Source organism: Microtus ochrogaster, linkage group LG3 (assembly GCF_000317375.1).
Source record: "Microtus ochrogaster isolate Prairie Vole_2 linkage group LG3, MicOch1.0, whole genome shotgun sequence".
Taxonomy (NCBI): Eukaryota; Metazoa; Chordata; class Mammalia; order Rodentia; family Cricetidae; genus Microtus; species Microtus ochrogaster.
Window position 1 is genome coordinate 40,693,980 of NC_022029.1, and position 19,779 is coordinate 40,713,758.

Below are 19,779 nucleotides of genomic sequence, written 5' to 3' on the forward strand. Positions count from 1 at the left end.
CGGGAATTGAACTCAGGACCTTTGGAAGAGCATGCAATGCTCTTAACCGCTGAGCCATCTCTCCAGCTCTGTCCCTTTTATTTTTAGTTTTCATCTTTTGAGCAGCAGTCAGGGGGATGAATAATCTGGAGTGGAAACTGATCATACCATGTGCAGGATTTCCCTCGATGGGAACTCCTGACACATGCCAGGTGTGCGAAGAGAAAGGGTCCTTAAGCCACGAGGACAGGAGGCTTGGAGCAGTAAGTCCCTTTATGGACTGAAAAGGTGACTTCTTGTAGGTAGCTTCTATAACTTCTAAGCTATGTGATTGATTTGAAAGGATGACATGTCACGTGACAGCTTATTAGCTAGAGAAAAATGAGGACACCAGGGGGGAAGTCTATACAGGAAAAGTGGTTCCCAGTAATCCTTCTAGGTGAGGCTAATGCAGAGCAGGAGAGGAAAGTGTCTTGATAGAGTACAGTATCCTGGGAGAAAGCCCGAGGGTATTGTAGGTGCTGTCTCTTTTTGTAGCCTGTACTAGAGAGAGGGGAATTAGGTGGAATGCAGGAAGGGAATAATATTCTCATTGTGCCATTGTTGAGTTGCCCCTTTCCGTGTGCCATGCTGGAAGGAGGTGGGATGAAGCATTCGGCGTGGAGGAAAGAGGGCGAGAACCCGGATGGTACTCTGGAGATGGGAAGATAAAGAACTGGCTTCTTTCTGTCTTTTGCTTTTAACAAGACAGACATAGGTGGAGAGCCCAACTAGGGTGGGTTATTCAGTGAGGCAAGCAGGAGCCTGTGCTCTGAGGTCTGGACCCAATGGGGAGGAAGGGAGCACCGGGGCAAAGAATGGGTCCTGGGAGACTGTGGGTCCTGTTTCCCCTTCATTTCAACCTCTAGCTTTGACTTTTGACCTGCCAGGCTTCAATCAGAGCATCTACATAATAACCGTGGGCAGATGGTACTGCTGATGTCATCACTTGAAAATGGCGCCTGTGTGAGGGTAGCCATGCTGAGAGTAGAGCCCTGTCACCACCATCCCGGCCCTTCACTCCAGTGGATGGAGGGGTCAGAAGGGCTATTTCTAATCTTGAAAAAGAAAAGTTATTTTCCATGTCAGGGAATGACGGCCATGTGTAGTGTTCAGGTCCGGCCACAGTGTGGCAGAACAAGCTCAGACTGTGATGTACTCACTCCTGAAGCCCCAAGACACTGCAGGCTGCTTTGGGCTAGTACTGGGAAGGAGGTCCAGGGCACTCAAGAGACGTGGAGAGGGCACAGTGGTCCCAAAGTTTACCTAGTCACACAGCTTTCTTCTGAAGTTCTCATTGCTTCTCTAGAAGATGGGAAATGAGTTCTCCCTGATATGAGCAATCATTGAAAGAAAATGGTAGTTTTTGGACTGGAGAGGATGAGTTAGTGTTTAAGAAGGCACTGGTTGTCCTTCATTCCCAGAACCCACGTGGTGGCTCAGACCTGTCATAACTCTAGTCCCAGGGGTCCCTATGCCCTCTTCTGGCTACACACACACACACACACACACACACACACACACACACACACACTCATAAACACACACACATATACACACACAGGCAAAACACCGTAACACATAAAATAAAAATTAAAAGAAAATAAGGGTTTCTGAAGCAGCAGGAAAAATTGAAGGTAATTAGTAATGCCTTTAGATTTGGCACATCTTATTTGGGAGGGTAAAAAATAGATACTGATGGTATCATATTTTAATGCCCACATAATGAAAGAATTTGGGTTATGCAGTATGGGGAACTGGATTTGAAACTTCCTAAATTGGACTTTTAAAAAATGGCAGAGTCTGTTTTTCAAGTGTTTGCATCCTTCCCATCCCACATGTTCTTTTTAGAGTGTGAGACTGATAAACCTCACACTGAGACCTAAGCCTGCATCTTCTCCTATAAATGTAGCAGAAATAATATGATGTGTCTTGGTAAGTTATATCATCAAAGACAATGTGGCTTTCACCGTCTGCAAGCTGGGATGTACTAGGGCATTGTCATCTTGCTGTGAGAAGTGGGAAAGAGGAAGTCTAGTGAGATAGGGAATGTTTGAGAAAATAACTCTCTATTCTAGATAATAACACACACACACACACACACACACACACACACACACACAATGCTCTCATGCCAACTCATGCCAAAAATTGCTGAGTGGAAAACCTGGATGCTCAGCCTCACAAAGCTGCAATAAGGTGGAACAACACCCTTGCGAGGGGGACCTCAGGAAAGATCAGATGGGGAGCTATGGCTTTCCTCTGCGTTCTAGTTCATCAGCCAGGAGCTAAGCATCCCTCTGCTTTCATGCTGGGTGCCATCAGGGGGTCCTGGTGGAGAGCTACCACATTGTTGCCCAGTCACCTTGATGCCATCCTTACCAGTGTTTCAGTAGAGATCACACATGACAAGGAATTTTACCTCTCTCTCCCTTTTCTGGGTATTAATTGGAGTGGCAGCCTGGTGGGGGACCTTGGACTTGCACATTCGCTTTGCAATAACGACGTAGAATCCCATCTTTCTCTGCTTGTGTGTCAGAGTAAGACCAATAAAATCCATGCCAAGGCACATTCAATCAATCTTATAAAAAAATTCAAGAGGAGTCTTGAAAGCAGCCAGAGAAAACAGACAACCGACTGGCAGAGGGAAAGCAATTTGAACTATGGCCGATTCCTCACCAGCCGGCTTAGCAACACAATGTTTTCAGGTGTTAAAAGGAAAGAACTGACACCCCAGAAACCTGCAACCAGCAGGATGCTCCTGAGGAATGAAGCAACAATCAATACATTATAAGATGAAGGAAGGCTAAAGGAAGTTCCTAAACAAAAGGAAACTTGAAATGAAGAGCCTTGCAAGACCAGGAAGGGAAGAACAGCAGATACCAACTACAAGTAAACAAAGTTTCATCTCTGAGTTTTCTAAATTACTTATGGTATTTGAAGACAAATCACAAAATTACCTGATATGGTTCTAAGTGTACATAAAGCAAATACCATAATTAGTATGAGTACTGTTAAATCTATAATTATATTTTACATTGGGGAAACAAAGGGATCTAAGTGGATAGAAGGGTTCTATACTTAAATTGACGAAACAGTCTCTCTAGAAGACATTTTAGTAGTATTTATTGTTACATTGTTTATCTAATATATAATTCAATATCCAGTATACCTATTTAGAAAAATACAGAGATACCCTGTAGAGAGAATGGAATTCTAAAAACATTCAAGTAAGTCATGGGAAAAATAGAGGGATGAAAAAACAGGCAAAACAAATGTAAGTTCCCAGTAATGTAATAACTACATTACATACAAATGATCTAAGCATAGCAATTAATGGGCAGATTTTCATATTAGATTAGAAAACATGACCAACTATGTATTGCTTATAAGAAACAAATGCAACTGTTTAAACAAGTTGAAAGTTGTCCATATTAGATTTAATCAGGGGAAATCTCTAGTGCATCCTCAGATCAGGAAGATATTAGAGACCATGAGATCAAGAGGCAGGAACATTATGTCATGGTACTTGATCAGCTCACCAAGAAGGCAGCCACCTCATTTGTTATTTACCAGTGACTGAGATTATGTGAAGCAGAATCTGACAGAGTTAAAATGAGAAACAGGTAGTAGCTACACAATTATAGTTGGAGGCTTCAACACACCTCCTTCCGTCATACACAGAACATATAGAAGCAAGATGATAGAACTCAAAACCACCAATAATCAGTAGTATTTGAGTTAAGTTGTTAAGTTACGTGAATAATTCATTCACTAACTGCCAAATATGTATTTTCTTCTAAAGTATGCAAAAGCACATCCCAAGAAGTATCACAAAACAATCTTAAGGAATTTAAAAGAACAGAAATTATGCAGAATGTGATCTCTAACTATAATGAAGCCTTTAGTTAACTGGAGAGGTTCTTACAGACCAAAACCTTCTATAAATGCAAAAATTCCCATCAGAGTATTAGCAAATAGTCCCTAATAATATGTGTATATTTGAATAGTAGATTTTAATCAGCTGGGGTGAACTCTAGGAATATCAAGATCATTGACTGTTCTAAGTCAATATAGCCCACTATACTAACAGGCTACAGTAGGAAAATCATACATCATCATATCATTGATGTAGAAAGAACACTGAGAACCACTGGGCATAGCTTGAGCATATGAGACCTCAAAGTGCACCCCCACAGTGACATACTTCCTCCAACAAGACCACATCTATTCCAACAAGGCCACATCTCTTAATAGTGCCTTTCCCTTTGGGGGCCATTTTCTTTCTAACCACCATAGAAGGTTTGTCTTCCATGTCAGTATTCTTGTGAAGCTCAGTTTCCGAATCTAACGGAGCAGGTAGAAAGGCAGGACAAGGAGCGAGCTACTTGAGTAGGGAACCTGAAACACATCTAATATAGTAGAATCTGCTGGGGAAGAAGACAAGTTGAGTGAGATGTTCACACAAGATTTTCATGTGGTGCCTACAATCTGAGATTCAGATAGCTTAAAACATATAAAAACAATCTTAGGAGTCAACCTTGAGTGCAGAGGTATAAGGATGAATAACTCACAATTCTCTTCCTTAAGTAGCTTATTGTCAGCAGATGACCTACTCTATCTATTTTATTCCCAGCAAGGCATTTTCAAGCAATTGGTTTCTAACACATTTATTTTTGACCATAGAACTTATGCTGTTTAAGGTCTGGGGTTAGTGTGTCATAATCTTGTAGGTATTCACAGCACTTTTGTATATACTGTACCTCTAAATTCATTTCCACCAAGTTTTTATAATGAAGTTAAAAATCAGCTCTGCAACTTCCCAAAGGAATAGTAGGTAGATTTACAAGTGAGTCATCTAGCAGATGGTGAGGTATGAATATTTGCATGCTTTACAGACATTAATTTGTTTCAAGATAGTTATGCATTAAAAAATTTCCCTTAATGTTGGGGGTGGGATGTGAATCCCTGAAATTAGTGAAGTTATAATTGTAGACAACTTAAAAAATGCTCTCCTGTAACTCTCAACCACTCATCCAACCAATGCACTCCAATATTACAATACCATTATCAGATGTCTTTCAAGTGGAGTTTTAGAATGCATTGGAAACAATGGATCCTTAATCTTGTCTGCATCACTACTTTGTTGAACAGACTCACCCTTTTTATATGGATAAAGAACCATCAAGAGTTTTCCTCTTAGAACTGATGCTCTCACTGTCTAATGATCCGCTGCATCACATTAATCTGTAAATAGACTTTGAGGACAGTGCAGGAACCCTGCGTGACCAGGAGACTGTGCTTTAAAACATCCACCTCTGCTCTATCCGATCACTGTCTGGGCTTCGGTGGTTTGCTGCTTTATTGGAATAATGAACTATTTAAATACAAACACCACTCTTATGGCTCTTCCTGCCAATTTTATGTGGAAGCCCACATAGTGATTAGAACCCAGAGCAATTTTGCTCAGTTGAAAACTTCTGTGATAGCTGGGCGGTGGTGGTGCATGCCTTTAATCCCAGCACTCGGGAGGCAGAGGCAGGCGGATCTCTGTGAGTTCGAGGCCAGCCTGGTCTACAAGAGCTTGTTCCAGGACAGGAACCAAAAAGCTACAGAGAAACCCTGTCTCGAAAATAAAACAAACAAACAAACAAAAAACTTCTGTGATATGGAAGGGTGTAGGTTGATGGGGGTAAATTCAAAATGAAACAAAATATAAAAGAATAGGAGAGTTAAATGGCATCCTAAGGACCATGAGGGAAAAGATAGACTTGTGCAGAAATGGCTTAATATGGAAGCCCTGAAGGAAAAATATAGATGTTATTTGTACTCTCTGATAGAAGCAAGAAGACCCAGCCCCGTGGCCAGGAGCAGAAGTCTGTAAAGAAGAGAAGCAGGTGGCTTTAAACATGGCGCAAGGGAAACAATACCAAGAGAACAAGCGCCCAGTGTAGGGATTAAAGTCCGCACTGAAACACAGAAATGGCTCTGGGAAGATAAACTGGAAGACGGCGTCTCAATATGAGGGGAAAATGATGAATCAGAAATGCCGAGAAAAGGGAGAAGAGATCATAGTAGGAGAACTGGTGCAAAGAAATGAATCATAGGTAAAGAAAGTTGATCTCCAAAGGAAAAACCCGCCAGAGTCACCTCCTAACTCCTTATAGTGTACAGAACCTGAAATCAGAACTTAATTAAAATTTAATAATTCTGTGTCTTAGTTATTATTTGCGTATATCCCATCAGCCAAATGTCATTCTTGGAAAGAATTACTCAAGCATCTGTTTTGGTGAATCAAAACATGTGTCAAAATAAATTCTATAGGCTGTAATTTTCTGTACATTATGGCAATTCAGAATATGAAATTTGGGTAATTTTAATTGAGATGTTTTAGATTTAGACAAAATCCTCAGGATAGTAGGCTTGAGGAAAATGTTAAACATTATTACTATTTTTATATTTTATTGGTATATGTTAACACGATAATATTTATTATCTTGAAGAAGGTGTATTAATGAAATTAGTTTCATTTGTTTGTCTTTAGTAAATGTAGCTTTGAGGAAGTTTAAAATGACACGTAGCTTTCATCTGTTCTATTGCACAGTGTTGCCCTAGATCATACATTATGATGCTTAAGAGCCTCTGAGCACCCAAATCAGGTAAACAGGTATAATGAAAACTGTAGCTCTTAGCAGTGAGACATCTCGGTGTTCAGATGCCTCAGCAAGAGAAAACTAGTTCATCTAGTGACAGTGAACAAAGGGGAGAGAAGGCAGGGAATTCCGCTATTTCATGCTGAGAAACATCCATGGATGTTAGGACGTTACCAATGCTGATATGGAGATAAAGGAAATGGAATATACAATTTTGAAGTTAAAGACAGTTGTTATAATTCTTCAGTTCATGGTAAAGCACATCACCGTTATATGTGGTTTCAAGAGACAAGGGCTAAATAGATGGCTCAGTAGTTAAGAGCACTGGCTGTCTCTCTAGAGGACCTGGTTTTAATTTCCATCACCTACATGCCTGCTTACAACTGTCCATAACTCCAGTTTCAGGAGGATCTGACATCCTCTTCTGGCCTCCATGGGAACTGCATGCATTGGGGGCACAGATAGACATGCAGGTAAAACAGTCATACACATAAAAATAAAATAAAACAAAAGAAAAACATATAAAAATGGGATGAAATGTCTTAGGAAACTACAAAGGAGATTACTTTGATAATTTCATCTTTCTAAAAAACAGAATTTAAAAGCACAGTGTGTAATTTCCTATTACTGTGCTATACAATATGACAGTTTCGTAATATTTAATGTATATATAGAAATGGTCCTTAACTTTATGTAAAAAAAGAGAAATAATTTCAAAGATGACATGGATTGGGTGAGAGACTAGTTGAGATCAGATAAAGATGAAATAGAGCATGTCCTCTGAACTAGTTTGTTTATTTATTTTTTGTGTATGGGTGTTTTGCCTGCATGTATGTCTCTGTACCCCGTGACTGCCTGGTGCCTGAGGAATTAAGAAGAGGGTGGTAGTTCCCACAGAACTGGAGTTACAAGCAATTGTGGGCTGCCATGTGGGTGCTGGGAATTGAACCTAGGTCCTCTGGAAGAACAGAAAGTGCTCTTAATTGGCAAGCCATCTCTTCAGTCTTTCTTAACTAGTTTTTTAAATTTACTGTTCACATAGTATGGCAGAATGATATTATATACTGGTGACTAGTTTTATAAATATTGTTCCCTAGAAACTAAAACTTATAAAGAAAATAAGAGAAGTCTATATGATGACAGTAACCTCCCTTCACTCGCCCCTCTAATTTCATACATGCACCCCCATACACTCTAATAACTGTAATGTAAAAATAGACAACTTTTGAACAGATGGGAGAAAGACAACTTTCTTTAATGTCTTCTTGGAAAGTATATTCAGTGTGAAATTGACATGCCTAGAGGGTAGCAGACAGCCATGTTCTTTGACTAAAAATTAGTGTGAAAGTAGGGCATGGAAATACCAATTCAACAAACAAAAAAATTAGTGGTGAGAAAAGTAACAGAGTTTATCAGTCCCAGAGTCAGCTCAGCCAAAAGTCAAGGAGACACACCAGTCCTCAAGAGAGCAACTGTCCACAAACAAGGCTGTGATGACGGCATGCTGCACGCTGGTCCTCTCCTACACACTACCTCTGGTCACACAGTGGTTGGACCCGGTTACCTTCCAAATAGCAAATGCTAGTGAGGACGTGCCCACTTAGAATGTGAATCTGTTCAGCAGTGCACAACCCTTCTGTCCACATCCGCACCAGCATCTGTGATTTCTTGTCTTAGTGAGATAGTCTACTTAGGCAAGATGGACCCTCACTGTAGTTTTAATTTGTATTTCTTGCGGCCAGTGAGGTTGGACATCTCTGTGTTTACTGGTGATTTCTGAAGCTGATTTGGGGGTCCAGCCTCCAGAAAGCACCAGGGTGTGTAAAGCAAATCCACAAATGCAGCAATAGCTTAGGAAAAATTTGTATCTCTCTAAAGGTTAGCCTTTTTCTATCTGAAGGGGGAAAAAGAAACACAGTCACTTTCTTATGGCAACTTCCTCTTTACTTTGCCTTGAAAATTTTGTCTTTGAAAAATCTCTCTTACTCCTCTATGCAGCTTCCCAATCAGCTCTACATTCTTCTAATTCACCTTCTACAGCCTCCATATCTCTTTCTACACCCGTCCTCTGCTCGTTCTCTGCACCATCACAGCTCTGCTTCTTTTTGTTGCTTTCCTCTCTATCTGTCTGTCTGTCTGTCTGTCTGTCTGTCTGTCTGTCTGTATCTATCTCTATCTATCTATCTATCTATCTATCTATTCCCAGTGCTTCTTTCTCATCCAAACTCTGAACAAATATAAGTTATACTTTCAGGACCCAACTCATTCTCATAATACGGGATAAATCATGTAGTTTTTCTTAGGCTGGGGATGTCACATTAACCTATGTACATAGCTCTAACTTGGTGAGGGTTCCTAGACAGTCAACAATTGGCTGAACTTTGAGGTTGGGTAGTACATGCAGACTGAAGTTACTTCAAACTCAGACCTTGAATCAGCAAAACAACACCTGAGAAAATGACTTGGTGTATTTGTCTCTAGGGACAACCAGATATTTGTTTCTAGGGGTAACCAGCCTACTCTCTCTCTGCTCTGAAGTCTAAAGTTAGTTGTCTGTGTACAAGTCTCTTTGTGACTAAGAATCCTATGTCAGTCTGAGTAATGTAAAATATCCTAGTATTGTGTCTATTCATCAGGATTATACAGGATCATCTTCCTGACCATCCACAGCTATATGTGTGTCCAGTAAGTATAAAACACACCACCAAAGGGCTGTGGAAAGAACCCCACAGCTGTTCTTATTAAGGGAGGCATAGCAGTGGCACTTGAGAAAGCTAGGAACATCCACAGTCAATAACCTCACAGCTTTGCCAAGTGGGGCCACAAACAGGGAATTATTCATCTGGTGGGTCGACTTGTTAAACAGTTGTATAGCTAGTTGTCATTGCTGTACATTCCCATGGCCCTTCGCATGTTTCTCTTTCAGCTTTTGAGAACTGTCAGCTTCCATAGCCTATTCTTTGGAGTGCTTGAGTTCTTGTTCTTTAGTGTGTTTTTTTTTTTCCAGTTCCTTGTGGGTTGACATCACCTGAAAGATGTATATAGTTCATAAAAGTTTTTTTCCCACTCAGTAAGCTATCTTCCCCTCATGTAAAAATTTGCTTTGTGTTATAAGGAGAGCGGGGCCCCTTGTTCCAGCCACCCACTAGCTTACCCTGAAATAATTACACAGAACTGTATTCATTTAAACACTGCCTGGCCCATTATCTCTAACTTCTTATTGGCTAATGCTCACATCTTGATTTAACCCATTTCTGTTAATCTGTATATCACAATGGCTTACCGGGAAAGATTCACTATGTTTGATTCTGGCAGCTCCATGGTGGTTCTCTCACTCTGCTTTCTTCTTCCCAGAATTTAGTTCTGTCTTCTCCACCTACCTAAGTTCTGCCCTATCAGGCCAAGCAGTCTTTATTGATTAACCAATGAAAGCAACACATGAACAGAAGAACCTCCTACACCAGCTTTGCATATAGACACTCTTTAATTTCATGATGTCCCACTTGACATGCATTGGTATAGTACTTGACTATACTTACATCCTGAAGTGTTTCTCCTACTGTTTCCTCTAATAGTTTCAGAGTTTTAGGACTTTTGCCTTTGATAACAGTGTGTGTGTGGGGGGTCTATTTTCATTCTGCATGTGGCTGCGGAACCATAGTGATTCAAACTGTGGAGTGCTGTCATCAAAACAGACATGTAGACTCCTCTTCAGGAGATTCAGAAGTAAACAACACACAGCTGCCTAATTTTTTCTTTATTTCCCCAAATATTTATTTATTATGTATACAATAGTCTGTCTGCAGCCCAGAAGAGGGCAGCAGACCTCATTACAGATGGTTATGAGCCACCATGTGGTTGCCAGGTATTGAACTCAGGACCTTTGGAAGAGCAGGCAATGCTCTTAACCACTGAGCCGTCTCTCCAGCCCAATTTTTTTCTTTTCATTTTAATATTAATATAATGACATCATTTCCCTTTCTCTTTCCTCCTTCCAAACCATTCCGCATAGGCGTTTTTGCTCTATTTCAATTCATGGCCTCCCTTTTCATTAATTTCTGTTATATATATTCCTAAATATAACCTGCTCAGTCTGATAATGTTACTTGTATGTAGTTTTTCAGTGCTGACAACTTGTTATTCGATAGACAATAAGTATGCTCTCCCTGAGGAGGACTATTCCTCCTACTTTCGGCATTTCTTAATTGCCAGTGGTTCTCTGATAAGCTGCAACTTCCCTTTCCACATTTCACTTCAGCACATCTGTTGTTGTCTGTGTTCAGCTCCTGTTTAAGCAGTAATGTTGGGGGAGACTTTATGCACAAAGCTTTTGGCTTTACTAGGAGACACAGTCTCTCCCAGCAAAGTTCTGCTTCTTTGGCTTTTATGGTCTTTACACCCTATCTTCCTCAATGTCCACAGAGGCTTAGATGAAACTAGAAATCCTTATAATAGAAAATAATTCGGACCTAAAGACAAATGTCATATTTTCTGTCATATGAGGAGCCTAGATTTTAATGTGTGTGCATGTGTGTGTTGGGGGATGCCATGAAACTACAGGGAGAGCATAACAAGGGATGAAGAGATCCTAAGATCTTACATTGCACAGGTAGGGAAGGTAATGGAATTCTGGAATATGTGTCACAGGACAGCAGAGGGAAGCTGATTAGGGAGTGAGAAAGGCACAAGTACGAGGGAGACAGGGGACAGAGAGGCCAGTAAGGAGAGGGATGAATAAGAACAGAATATGCAGATGTCACATGGAGCTATTTTCTTTCTACACTTGCTTAAACTGAAGTGAAGCTTCATAGGGGATTGCTGGGAGGATATTCCAGGTGTTCTAGACTTCTAGGCAGACCCATAGGACTTTGATAGAGTCAGGGGCTCAGCTCTTTCATACTTCTCCTTTTCCCTGATTTCTGTATCATTCCTTCAGTTTTAGTGAGTAAAATCCCAGAGAAGAACCTTATCTCAGGGGAAGGACAGACACAAAGCCTTACCGAAGACACTTTGGTAACCACTGAGGCATTTTTCGTTCTCTTTCTGGAGAATTAAATTTCCTCCCTACTCCCTGCTTTGCAAGACTCTTAAGTCCTCAACCTCTGCCGACAGAGATTTTATACATTTTTTAAAAACCCAGAACCAAGTTGATAAGTTGTTTGTCAGAATGAATGGAATCACCGTATCACCTTGGGCTCCTCCTGCTGACAGTTATTAGGCATTCTAAATGAAGCTGAGGTTACTTCTGCCTTACATTCTTTTTATTGGCCTGCACCCTTGTCTTCTCCGAGCCCATTAAGGTCACCTTACATGGTTCCTCCTCCCTGTACCAGAGTTCCCTGCTGTAAAGCTACAAACTGCTTCCTCAAGGCCTGACCCAGACAAGGATCTCCCCAGTGAATCTTGTTTCTAGTGTTAAAGACTTTCTGAAACATCGGGCATTCTTCATAAGCCACAGCCTATGTTTGTGTTTGTGCTTATGTGAAAGTATGGGGAAAGCGAGAATGGTGGGTTAAAATGATCCATTTATTTTTCTCACCCTGGGATCCAGGTTATTCAATCTCTGGGAGACTTAACGTGCTAATGTTCAATAGGGTTTGAGGAAGCATTAGTCCAGTGGCTACTAAGGCAGTTCCCACCGGATAACATAGCACTTCCCGGCATATAGAGTGCTGGATGGTGTCACACTGGAGTGTGACTGCTCCTTCTCCTGCTGTGCTTAAGGCTACAGACAACTGCTAATGGAGTTTATGAGTCAAGTAGATGTATAGTCAGTCTAGAAGTGCTATGGGATACATGGAAGGTGTCACTGTGGAGCACGGGGAAGGATTTACAGCAGGGACAGAGGGGAGAGGGAGTGGGAGCATGGGTAGGTTAGCAGAGCACAAGCTGGGCTTGAGGGCAGGAGGAGCAGATGAGATGCAGTGGGCCCAGTGGAGCTGCTTGCCTTCTGCACCTGAGCCACACTATTTTTGGTAACCTGAAGGATTAGTTTACCTGCGATTTCCCTCATGAGGCTCTTGGTATTATTGGAAAAGACCCATGTGATTCTGTTTCTGTATTTTTGTCTCTATTTAGTCAGAAGCATTTCATGCTTTCCAAATCAGCTTAAAAATGAACCAGTGTGGGGGAAGTTTTCGCTTTCATTTCATCAGAGAAGACTTTGCAGTGGCCCTGGGGATTATTCTGCCCACGTTGATGGCTGAGGAGCAGTTCATGTCCACTTTCTCAGGGCTGTCAAAGGGTTCCCACCAGCCTGAGCTGGGATGAAGCGGTGCAGAGACCCACTGTGCTCCTAGGGAAGAGCAGAGTAACGGGATTCTAATGTTCTAGGATGCAGAATTGTGGACACTGTGTGCTAGGCCTGGCTTTGCTTCTGCTGACCCCATTTTAACCTCTGCTTGCACTTGTCTTTCTAGTGTTTGTTCTAGGGATTCTTGGCCCATGAAGGAATTATCCCGTGCTCACGTCTGGATAGAACCAAGAAAGCCAGGGAATTACCCAAGTGACTCCCCTGCCCGCAAACAGTGGCAGCCTGGAGGAGGATGCTGCTTCTCCCATTCCTCACAGGGATAATTCAGAAAATTAATGGCAGCTTCTTTGAAGATCTTTCTAGAATCTAGCCTTAGTGGCCCTATTTTTCATGCATTTAATTATATTATTATTTTGCTCAAAAGGTCAAGAGAGGACTGACATTGAAGAGACAACTAGGTACTTAGATACCATGAGAAGACAGGAGGGTATCTCCTTATCTGGGGCTACATGGGCGTCTTAGGGTTGTCATGTGGCAGAGGAAGATGGGGATCCACAAATAAGAGCCTCCTTGTGGCTTTTATGTGAAAGAACAGGCAAGGCAGGAAAAACTGGCTTAGACTGGCCTGTCTGGAATGGGTTCTGGGCTATCAGAGATGCTCCCGGTTGTCAGTATCTGACTTTTGAGTAGGGCTAGTTAATAATGATGCTGGCTGTATGCGACTAATATGGGAGTTGGTTGGGAAATGTCAGCTCTGGCTTTCTTGGCTTTTATTTGAAAAGTACTCCACAGATAGGAGGGCTTCTCTTTCAGGGTTAGGTAACAACTGAGACAGTAGACTAAGATAGAGCAACTCAGGGGTATTATTGAGCTGTCTGGAAGAGACATGTCTAATACACGAATACAGGGCAGATGTCAAAATACTCTTTTTAAAAACTACAAACCTATTGAAGATCCCACAATGATGGGAACTTCTGATGCATCTGTCAGTTCCGTGACTTATTTTCTCCCTGCCTTTTGCAGTTCCTGGGGTCACTTCCCAATAAATTCCTTCTGCCTCCCCCCTTTCTAAAAGGATCCTGGACCTGAGTCACATGGTAGAAGCAATTCAAGATTTGGTTGCTGCCCCAAGGCCCTATTTCTACCCTGGGGCTTCTGTGGTCCCGTGGAAACATCCCATAGGCACATGTGAGTGAACCCCACAAGGCCTTATTTCTTTGTATGAGGTAGGATTCTTCCCTGGAGCCCTGCTGCATCTGGCCATCCCTGGTTCTCCTCTTGCTGTGTTTCCTGTAATGTACTTGGCCATCATTAGTCCTCCTGTTACTGTATTTTCTGTGATGGGTTTGGACATCCATGATCCTCTTCTTACTGTGTTTTCTGTGATGTACTTGGCCATCCCTGATTTTTCTCTGTTACCTGTGGTCCATTTTTTTTTATTTAAAAAATTGAAACTAATTTTGCTCCCATTTCTCACATTTTATTTTTGTGTTTTCCTCCCCCTTTGGAATAGTAGTTCATCCTTTATTAATACAATTATCCATCAAACATGTTTTCAGTCTCTACTGAATATGGTCATGTGTTCACACTGAGAGCCGCATGCCTCTTCTCTTCCTTTACTATTTTTCCCATGTGATTTTCCTTCCAAAATAAACGCTCTGATTTCCAACATCCTCACTGTCATTGCTAATTATCTGTAGCTACATGTGATGTAATTTAGGATTATTGTCTTATGACTACCACCAAGTCTAGGATTTTTTTTCCAGCGTCTGTGTATGCATGTATCATTAGAACTGATCTCTTAGGGCTGGCAGAGTAACTTAGTAGTAGGTTTCTTGCATAACATGTATACAGTGTTCTGCCTGCATGTATGCTTGCACACCAGAAGAGGGCACCAGATCTCACACTCATTACAGATCGAGTGCCTACTATGCTGTTGCTGGGAGCTGAACTCAGGACCTCTGAAAGAGCAGCCAGTGCTTTTTAACCTTTGAACTTTCTCTCCAGCCCCGAACTACTTCTTTTTGTTTCTTACTGGAAAAAGAATAGCATATAAATTTTTAATGCACACTGACCCTCCCACTTAACTATATCTTGAAATTCATTCCTTATCAGCATATAGAGTTAGTTCTTTGGGGATATTGTTCAGTGGCATAGAGGTCTAGTATATGAATGTATTGCAGGTAATTCAAGTGGCAGGTATGTGGTATTAGCCTAATTATAGAATTCCTCAAGACAAGGTAGCAAATGTTAGCCATAGATAGCATGGGTCCTTTGAGTTGCTAAAGGCTAATTTTTTAAAAGAAGCATACAAATGTAAAGTGAGCATGCATCAGTGGGTTTATTTAATTGTTAAAGAAGCCAGGAAAATGTTACAATGATTTGGAAGATGCAAAGCTTCATCTTGATTGTCAGTTTGATCTGGTTGATAGATGCAGAGGACATGAGTGAGAACATGAGGTACACATCTCTTGGTGTGCCTGTGGGGTGTTTCTAGAAACAATTAAATCATAGGGATTTGAGGCAATGGATCTGATAAATAATATGATGACATCATTGAACACATGAAAGAAGGTGGGCCCTTGTTGGAGGAATTAGTCACTAGGGATATGTCCCTGGGGTCTTGCCATGGGCTCTTCCTATATCTCACTTCATCTTCTTCCTGTCTGACATAATGTAAGTTCTTTTTCCATGCCTTCTTGCTGTGATGGATGAACCCTACAAAACCATGAGCCCAAATCCATCTCTTCTACCTTAAGTTCTTTATGTCAGACCTCCTGTCATAGTGATGAGGTAAGTATCCAGCACGGAGAATAATCCTAAGGCAGACAGATAATTAAGACCACCAGGAAAGCAGAAATGAATTTGCTTAATAGACAGGAAACTGTCAAGACTTGTCAGTATCTGCAAGGAAGTAATTAGTTGCGTTTCATTTGATAAGGTTTTTTTTCTGTAGGCAAAAAATCATGTTGCCCATCTGTTTTCTTTAATTTCAGGGCTATAAAATAGGTTCAGGATAATGAAAGTGTGATAGCTTGGGCTGGGTGATCTACACAGGATACCTGCAACACCCTACTCATTTCAAAGACTAACGTTTTTCCTTGACAGTGGTTGTGGAAGGGATATAAATGAAGACCAGGGGAAATCCAGCTCATTTTTTTCCACAACTGACTGAAGCCTGAACCAGATGTAGCAGCCTTGTGTTTTCTGCATTTTCATGTTCTCTTGAAAGTGAGGGTGAACATGAGGTTTTTCTGTGTGTTTTGAAGCATTCATCACAGAACTCTGACATGTTTCAACTCCTTGTGGCAAAGTACTGGGGAACAGGTGCAAATCCCTCTTCCTGCGAGCAGGCACAAATCCCTCTTCTGTTGATCCAGCCTGAGTCCTTTGGATCGCAACAAATTTTTAATCCTCCCCATTTTGTCTTGCCTGTTATTCAATGTAAACGGCTCATTGTTAATCTTTGGTCTTCTGAAAGAGATAAGAGAGAGATTTAAAACAATCCTATAGTTCCCATATCCTACCAGCTTCCTGGAGGTCCTGGAGTTGGCACTTTAGGTACTAGTCTTATAGTTAAATATTCAAGGATGGAGCACAAGTTCTATAACCATAGCTATGTTAATCAGGATAATGGCTAGAATACCTCAGAATGGTCTCTGATGTTCCCTCAAAAAGTTTCTTTCTTATTTTCACATTTTTTTTGAGTTCAGTAGAAAGATCCTTCCTTCCTTCCTTCCTTTCTTCCTTCCTTCCTTCCTTCCTTCCTTCTTTCCTTCCTTCCACCCTCCTTCCCTCCCTCCCTCTTTCCCTCTGTCACTTCTTCCCTCCTTCCTGCCTGCCTTCCTTTCTTTTTTTTTTTCCTACTTCATATTATGAGCATGTTAATGTCAGCCACCTTGGAAGTGTTTACCTAGATGTCGCTCACGCCCAGCTTTGGAACTTCTGTCTAGAAAGACAACTCCTCAGAGTGTGCCTTAGCCATGAGCCCAAAGCTGCTCTGCCCCAAAATTGTCTGATGGCATGCTACCTATGTGGCTGCCTAGATGGAAAACCCCTTCTCTCTTGACCTTCTTTTCTTGTTTAACATCTATACCTAATCAGCTACCACTTCCTCTTGCTTCTCCCCTTGCATGATGCAGGCTTTTGTCATAATAGCACCTCATGCTCACAAGATGGCTGCTGCAGCTCAAATACTATTTCAGCTTTCAGCAGGAAGAAGAAAGGAAAAGGGAAAAGGTGAACTTTGAATGGATGAAAGCATTCTCTTATTGAGTATTTACAGGTTTTGTTGGGAAAGAGATAACCTCAGGAATTTCCAGTTATATTTAATTGGGATGGAACTGCAATGCAAAACCAGCTATAGCATGGAAAGCCAGGGCATTGCATGTCTGGTTTCCTTCCTTTATTAGAGGGCAGCAGGTGAGCTGGGAGTTGCTAATGAAAACCAAAGGATTCCTGTTTACAGCTTTTACTGTATCTGTCTTCAAACTTGTCATTGCATCTTTATCTGTCAGTGCAGCTTTTGGAGACACCGTTGCATCTCCCCTTTGGGACCGTACGGAGGGTGGCTTGAATCTTATGATCCTTTTGCTTCATCAAGAAAATGATAGAAAGCTATTATGAATCTGCTAAGGCCTGCAAATTACTTTGCATTTTATTAGTTTGTGTATACTTAAGAATACTCATCTATGTATATAAAGCTTTGCTATTTCGCTTACAAATAACACTCTTCCTTTAGCCCTGCTCTGTAGAGTTCTGTCTCCTCCCTGAAAAGCAGATAGGACACCACAACCTTATTTAAATAGCCTTTGCTCTTTTATTCAAGGAACTTTACAAATGGCCAGCAAGCCTTTGGATTTCCCTGCGGAAAGCACTCCCCTATCTCTGCTCCTGTCTTCCTTGTGCCTTTGAGCTGTTGTTCTAAGTGTTCTTTCCTATTGGCTGCAGCACTGCTCTGGCCTTAGACTCACGTCCTCTGTGTGTCTCCTTGTTGATCTCCCCAAGTCCCAGAGACTGAATGTGAGCCTTCTTTGGGCTCCTGTCACAGCTTGTTTGCCCCCCAACTATGGTGCATTGCTGTTTATTGTTAGCGGTCAGAGCTACAAAGATAGATCAGTGGATTTAAAAGAAGATCGGTGGGAGCTATAGATAGGATCCACTGAAGAGTCCCAATGCTTCCTTCCACATCCCTAGCTCCTCATTGATCTCTGTGTCTTAGGATCTGGAATGGGACCTGGCACACTGATGAAATTTAATGCGTGTTTATTGAATGAGAAAATGAAGGAATGGAGAGAAATGCCCAGGAAGCTGATTGTAAGACCTTTATGTAACAGCTGCTGTTCTTGTTCTTTCTCCTGGAACCAGAACTTCATTAACATACAATTAACATAGAACCAGACATCATTAATAAGACCAGATCATATTAAACTATATGGCTAGGGCTTTGAAACTGTCCTTTATTCAGGGGGTTGTGAGTCTGTTTCCTGTTACTAATGTGCTCTTGACTGATGTAAAAGCGGTTTGGATGGACATTCCGTGGGGATTATCATGGATGGTGTTGGTCATTAAGAGAGCTGTTTGCTGTTATGGGTGTTGGTTCAGGGAGCCTTATGAGGTGCTTTCTCTCAGATGGGTGACATACTTTTGCCCTTCATGCATGATTCAGGCATAGCAAAGCAGTATTTCTTCTGTGATGGGCTGCAGTGGCTGGGTCTTCATGAAGTTAAATCTGTCTTTGTGCATACACGCCTGTTCTCTGCCTTCTTGTCTCATGCATGGACATAGCTGGTGTTGTCCCAGACTGGTCTCTGTATATTGCTCCTGCTCCATCAAGAGCCTTTGTTGAATTAGCGAGGCATTCCCTCTGCATGGGCGGAGCATTAAAAGCTAAGCCTCCTCAGATAAATGCAATTCCATGGAAGCAAGGCTAGACTACCTCAGTCTCTTGGGCCAAAAATAAAAATCTTTCTTCTGGGAAGAGCATTACTAGAGTAAGCCAACAGCCATTGTGTAAATGCCCTGCTCTCAGAAAAAATAAATGAGGAAAATCTAGGTTTCCTCAATGAAGTTTTTTTTATTATTTAATTATTTACTTTTAGTTTCATGATAATTTTAATTTTCAAATAGTTTTAAATTTGCAGAAAGAACCCAACCTAGTTTCTTTTGCTATTAGCCTCTTGCATTGGTGTGAAATATATTTCTTAAAAATAGCAAAGACAGGGAACCCTGATTGCTTTTCGGGTTGAGGAGGGGGGGGGACTTAATGGGGGGGGGGGAGGGAAATGGAGGCGGTGGCGGGGAAGAGACAGAAATCTTTAATAAATAAATAAATTAAAAAAAATAGCAAATCAGTATTGACACGTTATTATTTGCGAAAGTCCAAATAATGTTTAGATTATTTTGGCTTTTGCAGAGTATTATATATTAAGCTCCAAGATCCCATTTGGGGCACAACGTTGCATCTTGCAGCTTAGTTATGGCTCTTAGGCTTCTTCTGGCAATGACAGTTTCTCAGTTTTCTGTGCTATATAACTATGATAGGTCTAAAGAGTATTAGTTAGGTATTTTGTAAATTCCTTCTCAACTCAAATGTCTGATGTTTACGCTATTTCTGCTCTCTGGTGGGCCAGCCTCCAGCAGCACAAGGCTTTGATAGGAATCTGGAAAGGCCAGGCTAAACTTTTCTATGGGGAGATTAGGGAAAAAGGCACCCACAAACTCTCTTGGTGGTTTCCTTCTTTATTCTCTCTCTCTCTCTCCCTCTCCTTCTCCTTCTCCCTCCCTCCCCCACTCTCCATATGTTTTCCACAGTTTTTGTACCCCAACAGAATCTTCCAGATAGTACAAGAGTCA